Source organism: Rhamphochromis longiceps, linkage group LG7, assembly GCF_057381845.1.
Source record: "Rhamphochromis longiceps isolate RC_006_pf linkage group LG7, R_longiceps_female_GT1.1, whole genome shotgun sequence".
In the NCBI taxonomy this organism is placed as follows: Eukaryota; Metazoa; Chordata; class Actinopteri; order Cichliformes; family Cichlidae; genus Rhamphochromis; species Rhamphochromis longiceps.
Window position 1 is genome coordinate 3,217,351 of NC_140563.1, and position 18,208 is coordinate 3,235,558.

At 44.6% G+C, this 18,208-nt stretch overlaps 1 long non-coding RNA gene across 1 annotated transcript; it reads left to right on the forward strand.

Moving 5' to 3' along the window:
* The first annotated feature begins 1,477 nt into the window (after positions 1–1,477).
* On the forward strand, positions 1,478–2,238 carry LOC146664514 (uncharacterized). Its single transcript, XR_014912362.1, has 3 exons — positions 1,478–1,631; positions 1,705–1,910; positions 1,990–2,238. It is a non-coding gene; the product is annotated as an uncharacterized LOC146664514 (long non-coding RNA).
* Positions 2,239–18,208: the final 15,970 nt, after the last annotated feature.

Below are 18,208 nucleotides of genomic sequence, written 5' to 3' on the forward strand. Positions count from 1 at the left end.
GAACAGGTGTAACGAAAGAAGTGGGTGAGATATATATTATACATATAAATATAACAGGCTATGTAGTGCTATACAGAAAGTCAGTAGAATATATCAAAAGAAAAGAAATACATGATAGTGAAATTATACTACACTAGTACATCATAGGATTATTACTACAGGCGTAGCATGATGTATTGTTCTATTGCGGTAGGGTGACGGCCGCTACTGTTTATGCTACTACTCTCATGGCTCCATTCATTATGCATCATTTTGGTGATACATAATGAATGGGACAAGATGCAAAAGGTAAATGCAGATTGTCCACATTTTAGCCGTGCAATCAAACCATCTTTTCAGAGAGCTGCCCTCACATAACCCTGGGCTTCTTCTTTGCCATTTGTCTCAGCACTTCATGCTGTTGAGCATCATCTAAACACAGGTCAGTTGCAATAATATCTTGATAAACAAGTATAAAGAACCCTTTGTTTTTATTTTAAGAAAGAGAGGGGAGCGTTTGTGTGGAGTTGTGGAAATGCATGCTATTCTAGAACCCTTTGGCATCTGTCGATACCTTTAATTAGTAAATATATTCATAATGTGTTTAAGATGCTGAAGAAAACCTCTGGGAACCAGGGAGTCTATTTTTTCTATTTGTACAGTGAGTTCTTCCCTTTGCACTTCCCATGAAGGGCCTTTTTTGGATTCAGCACAAGTTGTTAAGGGCATCTATTCCAATACTCAGACTTGTTTTTTTACTCTATGTAGGAAGTGATTTATTTACAGCTGTTAGACACATGATGACAGCAGCCATTGTATAGCTGCATGCTTTCTGTAAGCATCACACAAAGCATGTGGAGTGGAAGAACAGCCGTACAAACAACAGGATGTGACAATGCAATGCCCCGAGTGGCCCTCTTTCTCTCGGCTTTAAACCAACATGCGAACATCTTGAAGCGCTTAATCAGATCAAGGCCTCCTTTTTCCCCTCATGTAGCCTCTCTCCTTTAGAAGTGGTGGGCAGCCCGGAGTGAACATACTCCACCCATATGCAGTATCCCAAAAAGTGAGGATTGAGGTCCGTGAGAATCCAATTAGCCCCTGGCTAAATCTTTTGACGATGATGGTTTTTCCATGGGGCAGAAATGCAGACAGATATATTTTTCAGAAATATGTTTTGACCTTTACTTAAGAGTAAATAGGTAATTATATTTTTGATTGGACAGCCCATACAGTATCAGTAATTCTAGAGTCTGATGAAGCTCTAGGCAACAATTTACAGTAGTGTCCCTTCAACCAGCATTCATCACCGTTCTAAACAATCTGACACCAACAATAATAACCGTAGTCGTATAAAAGCACGGGCAAAACACGAGAAATAGCAGAGACCATGTTTACTTCTCTAACAATGCCTAAAACCAAGCTGACTAGTTATGAACTGCTGTAGTTTAACGACTAGTATAACTACCAGGTGTCATGGTCTACGGTGGGTGGCTGGAGTTTCCATTAGGCTCCTGAACTGACCTGGGATCCGCCCCTGGGCAGGGCCAACTCCAGCTCCTGCACACCTGGAGCCTATTGCAGGCTATCAAGCCAGAGGGATTTAAACCACACATCGATGTTCACTCACTGCCAGTTCGTCATCAACCCATGTTGGTAACAGGTCTTGTGTTTCAAATTCTCGCTGTGATTTATCTTACTAACAAAGACTCTTTTGTACTACAGTTGCTGTACCCACCCTGGCTCACTCCACCTCCGGACTCGGGATACCTAGTGATCATTTTGGAAATCCCTCTGTGCCTCACCTGCCTGCCCTCCTGCCATCACACTCCATCTGGAGCCCCGGATCTCAGGTCAGCCTTTCCACGCCACTCAGCCTCCCCTGGATCTTCATCATCCCCCTCTCAAACACTCCAGGTCCCTAACTGCAAGTAAGAATTGCTGCTCTTATACTGGCCACTTCTGAGCTGCCTTCACTACCTGCCTAACTCCTATATCCTCTCCCCTCAGTGTGACTGTTCCCCACTCAGCTCCGTTCCACTTCTCAGGCCTCGTCCCCTCGCCCTAGCCACGTTCCCCTGGGCACGCCACACCAAGGCTCCACGTCTCGTCATTTTCTGTCTTTGCCACGTTTCCCTTTTTTTCCCCCTTGCACTTAACCGTAATAAACTGTTAAATCATCTACTGTCTCCGCTCTGGGTTTCTGCACCTGAGTCCTATTCAGTACCGGCCATCCGTCGCCGTGACAGTACGAACTGGCCAACAAATGGACTCAGCAGACCCAGTACGTGCAGCAGTCTCCAAGCAGGGAGCCATTTTAGGGGCTCATGAGCAAGCGTTGCAGGTTCTCGACACCCGGTGTCAAGCCATAGGCGAGACCCAGGCTAGGATCTTAGCTTCCCTGCAGGAGATTCAGTCGGCTCTTTCCCCTCCTCCAGGCCCATCCTCCGCGTCCCCTGCGCCCGTGGCAGAACCTCCCCAGTCTTCCCCAGCTCCGACCCCTTCGGGCTCCGTGTTTCGCGATGCTGCATTCCCAGAACCCGAGCCGTACTCTGGGGAGCAGGGCCGCTGTACGGCCTTTCTACTGAAATGTTCTCTCGCGTTCACGCATTCACCCCGTTCATTTACTAGCGAATCAGCTCGGGTAGCATATCTGGTGGCTAAGCTACAGGGCAAGGCGCTGTTATGGGCCGAGGCGTACCTGTCGGCTCACCCGCTCCCAACCTGCTCGTTTGATTTTCTGTGCGAGTTTAAAAAGACCTTTACTCACCCAGTATCGGAGGGTAGTTCTGATGAAAGGTTGCTCGGGTTGCAACAGGGGAGCCGGAGTGTCGCTGAGTTCATTATCGACTTCCGTACCGCAGCCGCCGAGGCCAATTGGCCCGATCATGCCCTTCGGGGAGTGTTCCGTCGCGCCTTAAACGACGAGCTCAAAGACCAGCTCGCTTCCCGCGATGAGCCCGAATCCTTTGAAGACTTGGTCTCCCTTTCCCTTCGGATAGATAATCGCCTGAGGGAAAGGGAGGCAGAAAAGAACCAGAAACATCGTAAACCTGCGCCTCGTACGTTTTCACTTCCTCCACCGTCACGTCCGGTGTCAACATCCGCTCCCGTTTCCGTGGAAACGGACGCCGCTCCGGAGCCTATGCTAATCGGCCGCTCTCGTCTCACACCAGAGGAGCGAGAACGACGGCTTCGGTCGGGCGCGTTTTTACTGTGGCTCAGTGGAGCATAGGTTAGCGCAGTGTTCGGTTCGGCCAAAAGGCTCCGCCCGCCGGTAATTTCGGGGATACAGGTGGGCGGATCCTCTTTCAGTTCCAAACCCCGGTTAATTCTACCAGTCACCCTGTGTCTAAATAAGGTTTCTCACCCCCTCCATGCTCTCGTTGATTCCGGAGCAGAGCAAAATTTAATAGATTTAGCTCTCGCTAGACGCCTTCATTTGCCACTCAAGACTCTCGATCCTCCCATCCCTGTTACCGCATTAAACGATCAAATATTCTCTCAGATAACCCATCAGGCTGGCCCCGTAACCCTCGTCACCTCTGGAAACCACCATGAAGCCATTACCTTATTCACCTTCTCTTCTCCTGATTCACCACTCATCCTAGGCTACCCCTGGCTACAGAAACACAACCCTCATATAGACTGGTCTGGAAGTAAAATCGCTAGTTGGAGCCCTTTTTGTCTAGCCCACTGCCTCAAGTCTGCCCTATCGCCGGGTGCCCCTGACACTAACACCTCGGGCGTTGATCCGGTTGACCTCACACTTGTCCCACCTGAGTACCATGACCTCCAGGAAGTTTTCAGTAAAGACAAAGCGTCGTCCTTACCACCCCACAGGCCTTATGACTGCGCTATCGACCTTCTACCTGGTGCTCCGCTTCCCTCTAGCCGGCTATTCAACATCTCCAGACCAGAAAGAGAGTCCATGGAAAAGTACATCCACGAGTCATTAGCTGCAGGTATCATCCGCCCATCCTCCTCTCCAGTGGCCGCCGGCTTCTTTTTTGTGGAAAAGAAGGATAAATCACTCCGTCCATGCATAGACTACAGAGGGTTAAACGACATCACCATTAAAAACAAATATCCTTTACCCCTTATCAGCTCAGCCTTCGAACCCCTCCATGAAGTCACCGTATTCACCAATCTGGATCTCCGCAATGCCTACCACCTTGTCCGCATCAGGGAGGGGGACGAATGGAAAACGGCTTTTAATACGCCCCTAGGTCATTTTGAGTATTTGGTCATGCCGTTTGGGTTAACCAATGCCCCCGCTGTCTTTCAGAACCTGGTCAACGACGTGCTCCGTGATTTCCTGAACCAGTTTGTCTTTGTTTATCTTGATGACATACTCATTTTCTCCAAGACCCCCCAGGAACACCATGTCCACGTCCGAGCAGTCCTCCAACGCCTCCTGGAAAACCGACTTTACGTCAAAGCCGAGAAATGTGAGTTTCATGCACAATCTGTCACTTTTCTTGGCTATATACTCGCAGGAGGGCAGGTGAAGACTGATCCAGCCAAGATCCGCACGATCCTGGAGTGGCCCACGCCCACGTCACGCAAGCACCTACAACGTTTCCTCGGCTTTGCCAATTTCTACCGGAGGTTTATTCGCAACTACAGCCAGGTAGCCACTCCTCTCACTACACTCACATCCACCAAAAGACAGTTCATCTGGACACCTGAAGCTGAGGTAGCATTCAGTAGGCTCAAGCGCCTATTTACTTCAGCTCCAGTATTGTGTCACCCAGATCACTCCAAGCCATTTGTTCTAGAGGTAGACGCGTCCGACGTCGGCGTCGGAGCGGTCCTTTCACAGCATTCAGGTTCCAAGGCCAAGTTACACCCATGTGCCTTTTTTTCACGTCGACTCTCGTCAGCTGAACGCAACTATGATGTAGGAGACAGAGAGTTGCTGGCTATTAAGTTAGCCCTGGAAGAGTGGCGTCACCTATTGGAAGGAGCTGAACACCCATTCACCATCTTCACAGATCATAAAAACCTTACTTACCTCAAAACAGCTAAGCGTCTAAACGCCCGCCAGGCCCGTTGGTCTCTGTTCTTTGATCGCTTCAAGTTTGCCATCTCTTTCCGTCCAGGTTCCAAGAACGCCAAGGCTGATGCCCTGTCTCGTCTTTACGACCCAGACGCTGAACCCACCGAACCAGCTCCTGTGCTTCCTGCCTCCTGCCGCGTAGCGTTTTTATCCTGGGACATAGAGGAATCCATCCAGCGTGCTTTACTGGATGAACCAGACCCTGGCACAGGTCCTCCGGGCCGCCGCTTCATTCCCACAGCAACCTGTTCGGCTGTAATTAAGTGGGCTCATACCTCCCGGTTTTCCTGCCATCCTGGAATCGGCCGCACCATCGCACTACTACGTCGTCACTTCTGGTGGGCAACTCTGGAACATGATGTGCGGGACTACGTCTCTGCCTGTGACGTGTGCGCCAGGAACAAGACCCGAAATCAGCGACCATCCGGTCTTCTACAACCTCTAGCCGTACCTTCTCGTCCTTGGTCCCACATTTCCCTGGACTTTGTCACTGGACTGCCTAGGTCAGCAGGTAAAACAGTGATACTCTCTGTGATCGACAGGTTTTCAAAAGCAGCTCACTTCGTTGCCCTGGAGAAACTACCCACTGCCACGGAAACTGCAAGACTGATGGTTGACCACGTCTTCAAACTCCACGGGATTCCTGCCGAGGTCACTTCTGACAGGGGACCTCAGTTTACATCCCAGGTTTGGAAATCTTTCTGCTCTGCCCTGGGTGCTCGAGCCAACCTCAGTTCTGGTTACCACCCTCAAACCAACGGGCAGACTGAGAGGCTCAACCAAGAGCTGGAGTCCATGCTCCGCTGCATGGTTTCCCATAACCCGGCTACCTGGTCAGCACATCTCCCATGGGTGGAGTATGCGCACAATTCTCATGTTTCCGCATCCACTGGTCTCTCTCCATTTGAAGCGTCCCTGGGCTATCAGCCTCCCCTCTTCCCTGAGGAAGAGGCTGATTTGGCTGTGCCTTCCGTCCAGCACCATCTCCAGCGCTGCCGCCGCGTCTGGACTCGGACCCAGGAGGCACTGAAGAAAGCTGCTGCCCGCCACTGCCGCTATGCAGATCGTCTACGGTCTCCAGCTCCTCGGTACGCTCCAGGGCAGAAGGTGTGGCTGTCGGCTAAGGATGTTCCCCTTAAAGTTTCCTCCCGCAAGCTGGCTCCTCGGTTTATTGGGCCGTATGTCATCCACTCGGTCATCTCGCCCTCTGCTGTGAAGCTCGAGCTTCCTCCCAGTCTGCGGATTCACCCGGTTTTTCATGTTTCCCAAGTCAGGCCTGTGCTGTCCAGTGTGCTGTGCCCGCCTTCCGACCCCCCTCCGCCCGCCCGGCTCATCGATGGTCATCCGGCCTATACGGTTCAGCGGATCGTTGACGTCCGTCGCCGTGGTCGGGGTCGCCAGTTTTTGGTGGACTGGGAGGGGTATGGGCCTGAGGAACGTGCCTGGGTTCCTCGCTCGTTTATCCTTGATCCTGCTCTTGTCTCTGATTTTTTTCAGGTCACGTCGCGGGCTGGGGACCGGTCGGCCGCCGGGTGGCGTCCCTTGAGGGGGGGGTACTGTCATGGTCTACGGTGGGTGGCTGGAGTTTCCATTAGGCTCCTGAACTGACCTGGGATCCGCCCCTGGGCAGGGCCAACTCCAGCTCCTGCACACCTGGAGCCTATTGCAGGCTATCAAGCCAGAGGGATTTAAACCACACATCGATGTTCACTCACTGCCAGTTCGTCATCAACCCATGTTGGTAACAGGTCTTGTGTTTCAAATTCTCGCTGTGATTTATCTTACTAACAAAGACTCTTTTGTACTACAGTTGCTGTACCCACCCTGGCTCACTCCACCTCCGGACTCGGGATACCTAGTGATCATTTTGGAAATCCCTCTGTGCCTCACCTGCCTGCCCTCCTGCCATCACACTCCATCTGGAGCCCCGGATCTCAGGTCAGCCTTTCCACGCCACTCAGCCTCCCCTGGATCTTCATCATCCCCCTCTCAAACACTCCAGGTCCCTAACTGCAAGTAAGAATTGCTGCTCTTATACTGGCCACTTCTGAGCTGCCTTCACTACCTGCCTAACTCCTATATCCTCTCCCCTCAGTATGACTGTTCCCCACTCAGCTCCGTTCCACTTCTCAGGCCTCGTCCCCTCGCCCTAGCCACGTTCCCCTGGGCACGCCACACCAAGGCTCCACGTCTCGTCATTTTCTGTCTTTGCCACGTTTCCCTTTTTTTCCCCCTTGCACTTAACCGTAATAAACTGTTAAATCATCTACTGTCTCCGCTCTGGGTTTCTGCACCTGAGTCCTATTCAGTACCGGCCATCCGTCGCCGTGACACCAGGAAGGACTCCTTCAACCTTAATTCTAACAAGTGGCCAAAATGAGCCTTTAGCACAAACCAATAAATGGTTCTGTGGCAGATGTCTCCATTTTATACAGTGATCCAGTAAAATTCACACCTGAAAAACTAAGATGAAGCTTTACATTATAAAGGATTTATTTCCCTTTCACTGCCAAACCGTTCTTTCACAGTTTCATGTGTTGCCAGAAGACAGGACGAGAATCACAAATCAGGAGTTTCGTGGTAAGTTTGGGGTCACACGGAGACGCACTCTTTGCAGTGTAGTAGCAGAGATCGCAGATTTCTCTTACATCCCTCACATTCACATTACAAAGCCACTGTTCATCCATAAATCTCACCATCTGCAGCCCATCTTCACACTCAAACACACAAGCCCAAAACCATGATATCACTCCTGTCTATCTCATACTATAAAACTTGGGTTCATCTGCACACACACACACACACACACACACACACACACACACACACACACACACACACACACACACACACACACACACACATGAAATGTCTGGATTATATGCAACAATGCACACACTATTGTGAGTGAACCAGAGAGGAGGGATCAGCCAATAAACAGTGAAATGAGTTAGGGGTGGAAAATTCTGCAGAGCCAGGCATCACATTTCTAAGCTTCAAACAGGAGTTTGACTCAGTAAGCTCAGTTCGGCATTGGCTGTTGGCTTCTGAGTAACTAATAACTTTTTGTGTCAGACAGGTATTCATTTGCCTTGGTTTTAGAATCTCTTGCAAGCAAACTATATTTCACTTTGATGGTTTTCATATTTTCAGAACAGCAAACAGGTGTAGGTCCCGAGGTCCTGGCTTGCATCAAAATACAGCACATACAGCAATTTTTGGATTTTTGCACAAAGCAAAGCTTTTGAACGGTCATATAAATAAAACACCTATCTTAGCCCGGAGCTTTTGTGAAAGCAGGAGTGCATTAGCAGACAAACATCAAAATGTGCCCAGAGTGTGACAAATGAATTTGGGAGTATGGGACCTGGAACTTAAAAAGCTGCTTCTTGATATTTTCGAGGTGCTTAGTTCAGCATTCAGCGTTGATCAGCTGGAAAACCTGTTGCATTCACCTTAAATACTTAAGACTGCCATGACCTGGATGACCCCGGAGCTACAAAGATATATACTTGGGGGGGGGGGGGGGGAATATAACATCATGATAAATATACTGAATATAAAGAAATTAACTGTGGTGATTTGAGCGCTTTTCTTTCTTTTAACCTCCTAAGACCTGAACTCTTTCATGCATTTTTAATTTCTCTTTGTTATTTGGGCTGATTGGGACCTGATGAATGTAAAAACAAAGAATTATCTTTTTATCTGATTTTGCTCTACAAGGGCCTGATATCCACATACGAGGACACTCGTTTTAAATTTCAGTATAATGTCCTCGTAAGTGGATATCAGGCAGGTAGAGCAAAATTCAGTATCGTGGTCTAGACAGTCCAAAATGTGATGTCCACATATGTGGGCAGCAGGTTGTAGGACATTCAATATAATCAAAAATTATCCCGTTATTATTAATCCAAAAAACAAACTGACCTCACTGACTGATCCATAAAACACACAAAGATGAATTTAAAATAAAGTCAAAGAGGTAGCATACTGATGTTGGGCATAAAAAGGGAAGCTGTGAATCTTCTGACAAATCTAAGAGGGTTTTTTTCATGACTGTGTATAGAACATTTGATCAGTGAGACCCAGGTGATAATTATTACGATTAAACGAATGTAAATTCTGCATGCTAATGTAAGTGAGCCGGTCCATTGGATTTGCCTTGGGAAGAAAACCATCAAGATTCAGCATTTTAAGTATTGGGATGTATCTAGAAGACACAACAAGCACAGTGACATTTAAAGGACACACTGAAATGAATGTCTTCTCCTCAGTAATTAGGCCTTTACCATGTGTTCTGTAATTACTGTAAATTCTATACTGACACGTGTATTACCTTTCCATCATCTCTATGTTTGTGTATGTGTGTTTATGCAGTCGGATGGATATGCATCCTAAATGGTGCCAGCAGTTCTTGCAAAAGCAACCCAAGTCTGTCAGAGACAAAAGAAAAACAATGAGCTTTCAAAAAAAAACCTGTTTAAATGAAGGCACGAGATAAAACAGCAGTAAATGCATAGCTAATATAAAATACTATATATTGAGTGAAATGTTGACATCCATATTTCATTCAGAGCAATCTTCGCAGCTTTGCTAGGACAAGTATGTCAAATAAGGAGATTATCCAACACGCAAACAAAGCAAGCAGACTGCAAAAGAAACCTTAAATCACTGGCCATATGGGAGCCATCAGTTCTATTTAGGATTACATCATGTCCATAATTTACTACTCATACATTCACGCAGAAGTGGACTGTGCTTTCTGGAGAACATGAGATGAACTGTGAGGTTCAGCCCCCCCCCCACCAGGTTTGGAAACAGCAGGCCCCAGGTGTGAGTGTTTATGAAGCAATTATATGACAAAGAGAGTTCCCTTTGCGACACACCCTGGTGTAGTGGCCTCAAAAACAGCAAGCTTTGAACTGTAATAGGTTTCCTGTGATGTTTCTGTTCTCCTGTGATTTGGGCCGTACGTCGAGAAAAGGTCAAAGCTTTGATTAATGCGTGAAGACTAATTCTAAATCTCGTTTTCAGTATAAAAAGTTTAAATGGAGGTAATTTGTTCAAAATCTGACCCTATCGTCTGAGGTGCAGAAAAAATACACACTCTGGTCCCAATGTACAGTACACTGAGAAACAATAAAGGTTATGCTGATTCATGAAGCAAGTTTTAAAGGATGGTACAACGTTCTCCTGATCATAGATCTTCTTGCTTGTTTCTTTTGCCAAACTGTGAGTTTAGGTTCACACCAGCCTAGAGTCGTGCTGCCAGGCTATAATAATGCTATAAAGATGTTAGTATGCTGTATTGGAGTTGCATTGTTTACTAGTGTTCAGACACTACATTTAGACTCGATCGTGGCTCAAGAGTTGGGAGTTCGCCTTGTAATCGGAAGGTTGCCAGTTCGAGCCCCGGCTTGGACAGTCTCGGTCGTTGTGTCCTTGGGCAAGACACTTCACCCGTTGCCTACTGGTGGTGGTCAGAGGGCCCGGTGGCGCCAGTGTCCGGCAGCCTCGCCTCTGTCAGTGCGCCCCAGGGTGGCTGTGGCTACAATGTAGCTGCCATCACCAGTGTGTGAATGTGTGCGTGAATGGGTGGATGACTGGATGTGTAAAGCGCTTTGGGGTCCTTAGGGACTAGTAAAGCGCTATATAAATACAGGCCATTTACCATTTTACCATTTAGACTTCTAGCATCTTAACAAACTGTACTGAAGACAAAGTATAGTTGAGGGTGTACGGCTTTCAAATGACACAATGTTATCTGTGATAAACAGCAGCTCAAGTGATAGAGCAGGTCACCCACTAATCGAAAGATTGAACCATCAACTATGGTAGGTTGGTGGTTCGATCCCCGTCTGCTCCTGTCTGCAGACGAGTAAGAAACCCCGAGTTGCTCTCTGATGTACTGAAAGGGCTTTGAGTGCTCAGAGTAGAAAAGCGCTTGATAACAAGCAGTCCATTTACCATTCATTCCTGCATATTCAAAAAGGTCTTCAGCTAGAATTACATGTTTATCATAACTAGGTATATTCAATACTGCAAGGTTATCAACAAAAACAAGCATCTGGATGCTGTTGATGCAAATAATCGTGGATTCTCTGTGGGAAGAATAAACATGACATAAAAACATCCAGCAAACCCTGGTGAAAAAGTATGTTTTAATAATCACTCCATGGAACCAAAGAACAACATCTGGTAGAGTACTGCTGGAGCCCCACAGCATCATCTGGTAAACCAGCTAAATTGCACAAAGTCATCTGCAATACGGAGGTCATGTGTTTCTAATTGGATTTGCTTGGATGCACAAACAATTTGTCTCTAGCTTGACAATTACAATTTATCATGAATAAAGAAGAGAAGTTAATCGAACAGTGGTGATGTTTCTAAAGTGCTCTGATGCCAGCAAAGCTACGTAACTAATCAGAATGTTTTATTTGAAATAAAAATTCACTTTGGTTTATTCGCAGCTTCAGCTAGAGTGTTATGACAGACAAAATAAAACCCACTGTTGCAAGATGTACGTTAATGACAGATGCACAGATGGAGAATATCTGAGGACCCCTCTAGACTTTTTGTAATCTGACCAATGAGGACATGCACAGCCACATGTTGTCCTTCAGCTGATGGCTTTCTTGTTAATAGTGATGAGGCCTCACTAAGTAAGAATACTGTGCTATTAATAGGGACTAGAATGAGAGATCATACTAATAAAGTTGCCATATTAGCTACTCCTCATTGGCCGCCAGTCCAATTCTCTCTCTTCACATGCAAAATCCTAAATGATCAGATGCATTTGTATCTTAAAGACAACATTTCTAGAGCTTCTTGTGTCTCCAGAAGTAGAATGGTGTGCTGACGTCAGCTTTAAAGTTTCTCTCATGTGTAATCGGCTCCCAGCTTGGGCTTGGACCACAGACTATTTATCTATTTTTACATTTCAGTTTAAATCTTTTCTTTTGAATAGCATAGGGATAGATCAACTAATTCTGTAGAGTCAGGCTGCTGGGAGACTTCCTCTTGTGCTAACAGTAATCCTCTCCTCTTCTAGCTCCCCATGCATTTAAATGCCATTCTTATAGGTCATTAAATTTTGCTTGTTCTCTCCCATAGTCTGTTTTGCCCTGTAGTTGCCTCTCTATGCTCTTCTATCATTTCACCCTTGACCCTTCAAACCAGCCATGACAGAAGACTCCATTCACCCGAGCCTGATTCTGTCAGAGATCTCTTCCATTAAAAGATAACTGCAGGTTTCTGGAGCTCGCTCTGATACTGCACAGGGTCTTTGCTGTATAATACTGGAACGATCAGGTTACACTCATAACAGTGCAATGTGTGGTAACTCCCAGTTATGATTGATTGTGGGTTTATCTAATATGTCAAAAGTTGTTTGTAGGCATCTTGTGTCAGAACATTAAATGCCTGCAGCTTCATAGGAGCTGTAGATAACCCTATGTAACCAGGATTACACACAGTTTCTCTTTAAAGACGGGATTAGATGGCTGGTCAGCCCCAGACAGTTCTTTTTTGTGCTGTTCCTACCCTCTGACTTGAAATTGGCTTTTCAGAAGTTCAGAAAGAGGTTTATGCAACACAAAAAAGAAAGAGCAAGTATTTAAATGTAGCCTGAATATCTACCAGGCTGAGGCAAATTAATCCTAGATGCATTTGCTATGAATGAGAAGATGCATGTGAGGACACTTGTAAGCTTACAGCTTACCAATTCTACGCAGTAAATATTATGCAGAGTTTTCAACTGTTTATTTCTACATAAACACGACTAGTTGGTTGCAGTGTTACACTCCATCGTGCTTCTGATTTGTATGATCAAAGACTTCCATAAAACAGTTCTAAATGTTACACAAATAGAGCTCTAGATGCTGCGTTTATTTCAGTGTTGAAAACTGTACTTGAGAACCTCTTCATCAGGACAGCTTAGTGGCACAGTAGCACATGTATATTAAATGAAGAAAAATGTTTGCATGATTAAAAATATTCATTCGATTTATGATGATCCCTCCCAAATTCAGCTTCATAGAACAGCTTGAATTGAACATGAAACTTTCTTCTGTCTGTATTGTTTTTAATGAGAAAACCCCAAAAGTCCAATATACTAATCAATACTGACTGTTAGCAAGATCTATTTTCCCCTATGGTTTGTGCACAACTCAAAACTAATGTGGTGTTATACAATCAGGACAGATTACTTTAATATGCAACACACACACACACACACACACACACACACACACACACACACACACACACACACACACACACACACACAGCACTGATTTAGTTAGCTTTCTGAAGCTATGCTCTGTTTGTGGTTTCTACATGTGCTGTGCATATGTCTTATAAGATTAAATCTGGAAAACAAACTATGCTACTCAAATCACAGACACTAATTTTTGTGGTCTATGTTGAGGTTCGGGTTAATATTTATTTATCATATCACAAAAGAAACAAAAGAATACAGAGAATTTTAGAATAGAATAAGTTCTATCTGAAGATTTGCTTATAATAAAACATTTATTAACACAGATTTAAACATCAATCACTTGCTTCTAGTTGTCTACCAACTTTTACAAAACAGCCACGTTTAATGACCATTAATATATTATTTTTGGCAGACATGCTGCACCTAGTGATACTGCAGTTTTGTTAACATAACATTTTTTATTATTTCTGATTGGCTAGTATATATATATATTAAAAAAAAGTTCCCCACTCGCCCCTGTGGGTGGTCAATCCTGCCTGGGAGCTTGAGGGTCCTGCGCAGTATCTTAGCTGTTCCTAGGACTGCGCTCTTCTGGACAGAGATCTCCGATGTTGTTCCCGGGATCTGCTGGAGCCACTCGCCTAGCTTGGGAGACACCGCACCTAGTGCTTCGATTACCACGGGGACCACCGTTATCTTCACCCTCCACATCTTCTCGAGCTCTTCTCTGAGCCCTTGGTATTTCTCCAGCTTCTCGTGTTCCTTCTTCCTGATGTTGCTGTCATTCGGAACCGCTACATCGATCACTACGGCCGTCTTTTCATGAATCTTGCCTGAGGTCTTCCTCTTTTCCTCCTGCCTGGCAGCTCCAAATTCAAGCTCTTTTGCCCAGCGTACGGTATCCACTATCCCTCCTCTGCACAGGTCAAAACCATCTCAGCTTTGCCCCAGAAGGTTGATTCTGTTCATCTGGAAGTAGTGTTTTCAGTGTGAGAAAGGTTTTGTCACAGTGCATTTGCACAATGACTAAAACTAGCCTCAATCAACAGTACATTGCGCAAATGTACTGTTTATAAGATTTGGGGAAATCTGCAGTCAGCTGAGACTGAAGAAGTCACTTGGATGAGTGACGAAACGTCTCTCCCACTGAAAACGCTGCGTCCAGATGAACAGAATCAACTTTTTGGGATTTACTTACCTGGATGATTGAGCATGCATCAGTGTGCTCAGACAAATATCAGAGCTAAGATGATTGTAATTGCAGAAAGAAGGCAGAGTCTGATAATCAGTTGATCATTAGCTTTATGGTAAATGGACTGATTCTTATAGTGCTTTCCTACTCATTCATCCTTTCATGCAAGCACTTTCTGTCATGGTCCTGGGTCCTTTTGACTCAGCGTTTTGTGTTTTCTATTAGTGTGATTGTTGGTTCTGTTCTTCCTCTGTCTGCCTGTGTGTTCCTGTATCAAGTCCGCGTTTCTTAGTCTGTGTCCTTGCATGTGTAAGTTCCTGTTTTATTGTGAAGGTCTGCGTCTTATGTGAGTGTTTTCAGTTCGCCTCTCTAGTCTTGTCACGTTAATCACTCCCACCTGTGTGTGATCTCCCTGTGTTCTCTGAGTGTTTTTAAGTCGTGTCTTCTGTCTTAGTCGTTGCTGGTTCGTCTGTGTTGTTTACCTCGGTCTCCCTGCGTCTCTCCATCCGTCCTCCCTGCATCTACGTTTCTGGTTTGTTTTGTTAGCTCTGCCCAGTTTAGGTTCCAGTGTCATGTTCCCGCGCCATTGCTGTTTGTATTTTCTTTTGTTTAATAAATACTCACCTGCATCAGAGCTGATGCATTTTGGGTCCTATCTTCAACCCCACACGTCTGCCACACCGGACGTGACACTTTCTTCTATACTTTAAGTGCTTTCTATCTAGCATTCACACACACTCATACTCAGATGGAGAGAACCTTGGTTAGTATCCTGCCCAAGGATATTCAGCATGCAGACTGGGGCAGCCAGGGATCGAACACCAACCTTCCGATCAGCAAATGACCTGCTCTGCCCCCGGAGCTACAACCACCCCAGTGTGGGCTCGTGTGCAATACATCACTGCTTTGAGGGTCTCGAAAAGCGCTATATAAATGCAATCCATTATTATTATTATTATAATCACAAGTCAAACTGTATATATGGTTACTCCACCTCAAATGGTACAATTTCATGTGTTTGGGTGAGTTTAATTCCACACTCAATCTTTATGAGTAAAAGACTTAGTAAAAGAAGTGTTTCATCTTTTTTAAAATGTCTGTTTCTTTGATTCGCATTTTCCAAGAAAAAGATTCCAAGACTGTTTGTAATGAAGCATCTGGATAAATCACAGTGATGTGATGGAAATAAAAAATTAAACGGAACGTGAATTTCATCTGAAACAATTAAGATAGCCCGTGGTAGGTGTCCTGTATGAAACGCTCAGCTGTGGTGTCTGTATTCAAGTCAAATATTTGAGAAGCAGAGTAGAACTGATTGATCTTTTCATCCTGTATATGTGTTTGTCTGAAGGTTCAGCAGATGAGCTGCCTGTGAGCCAAGTTTAATTTACTACACACCCAGATGGAACACATATCAGCAACTCTCCTGATTTTTCTTTGTGTTTATACATTACAGCCCGCTTATCATAAACGTTGACCGTAAAACATAAAGAAACTGGTCACATGTGATTCATTATTACAGTGAACTGGCTTTAGGTTTTGAACCGATCACAGATGATGTAAACATAAAAGGAGCCATATTTCCCCCTTTCCTTTGATGCTGACACATTCCTCCTCATCGTCAGTTTAAAGGGGCATTTGTAAGAGAAAATTAAAAGGATGCTACCCGCTTACATGATCAAACTAAGTACTTAGAGCATAATAAATCTAACACAGCATATTCTTTTTTCCAAAACCAAGAATTCAAAACATAAAAACAAAGACATTACTCATTCTAATGAATGCTTTGAATAGTGAATTCAGTTCATGCTTCATGCAGCATTTCTCAAAGTCAAATGCACCGTAAGGATATTGGTGACACTGCACTGATTCCACCTTCCATAATGCCTGAAGTGATGGTCTGCTACATGACAAAGTCACGATCCCAGGTAAAAAACTGTATTTGTCCAGCACTTCTTTCAGTTCTACATTTTGAATACTATTTCCATTTCCACTGTATGCTGATTATCTATTGACGCTTCAGTCATTTCTTTCTTTCCCACTAATGTTTTTGTAGCTCTATTTAATAACGAACAAGCACGGATCGTTTGACACTGACACTTTTATAATCTGTCAAAATAAAGTACATTCGTATTTAAAATGATCTAGTCTGATAGTAATGATGGCTTTGAGAATGACAACAACTGCTTGTCGTGCATATGGCGGGCCCACACGATCATAACAGAGAGCCAAAACATTCCCTTCTTCATGAAAAGCCACAATGTCTTAGTGTTACCATCTGAAACTCGTTAGCTTCCTACTTACAGAGGTTTTGCTTTCGGTGACTGACATCTTAAAAGCCCTAAAACTTGTTTTTAATGATCGACTCTTGCATGATAGCTGCAATACAATATCCCACAATGGTAAGAAGTGATTCTCATGCATGCAATCGTTTAACATCTTGTGAACTTTTCCTTGTTCGAAGCTCACACTAACCAAAGTTAGGCCTTTAATTATGTGTCTGTAAGTTTAGCTGTCATGGGAAAATAATATTACTTCTGTAATAGCGAGCTAACGTTGTTTTAAGCATCTCTGCTTGCTGAACTCAAGGCTTCTTCCAATGCACTTGTTGTTGATCTTTCAGTTGGATTTCAAAGATTCATTAACGGAGCTCTAAGGTGAGGTTAAAGTGTAACGTGAGTCTACGCACTTTTTTCTCAGGAACAAAATCCTTGTAGTCATTCTCATTTCAGCTGAAAACTGGCAGTCGTATCAATGCAGAATTATCCCAAGTGGCTATTCATGTCATTTTTGTTTGTAACAGTGAATTGTAGAATTCATCATATCCAAAGGTCATCTTAGTGCTATCCAACAACGAGAAGCCTGGGACGAACCACTAAAATATTGGTCGTTTCAATTGGAGAATTGCAACATTTATGCGAGAATTAAAGAATATCTTTTTGTTAATTTCATGATATTTGTACAACAAACTTTACGCTCTGTCTCAACCAGAGATTACATGCAGAATGCAGAAGAGCTGTTTTATCCAGGTATAGTCCAGGAGAATTTATTGACCATGTGGTGTGCAGATTCAAACAATACATCATCATACCATGGAAAACAGGACATTTGATTCATGGTTTCTTGCTCGACTTGATGGCTCTTATCTTTTGTGTGAGTGTGTGTGTGTGTGTGTGGGAGAGAGAGAGAGAGATCAGTCCTCGCTTTACAAAACCAAAACAATAAAAAATGGAAACATATGGTGAGATGGAATAAACCCAAAATGACCTGCTGTGCTCTCCACATCACCCACGAAAATGTATGTGCTTTCAAATGCGTTGTCAGTCTAGTAGTTTCGTCAGTACGCTCTATAAGTGCATTACTGCTTAGCTAAGAGCAGATGATTAGGTCCAAGTGCAGCCCAATAAGTAGGCATAAAGTGAAGCTAGAAGAAATTTGTAATCAAGGAACAAAAACTGATTAGAGTGGTGATTTTATTAAATTATCATTAAATTGTTGTTATTTTTATGTTCAATAGACATGAAGATGTTGCATCACAATTTTAACTAAATACTACTGTATTAGTGAGCCACAACAGACTACTGGTATTTCAAGTACTTGCTATAAAAGTCCATCCAAAGAGAAGCTGAGTGATCGCAGTTAGAGATTGTGGGCAAAGTTGGTCTTGGGTTAAAGAAAGCTACTCCTGATGTAGGATTGGAAAACAAGTTCAATAACTTTGATTTTGAGACAACCACAAATCTGCATTAGCTGC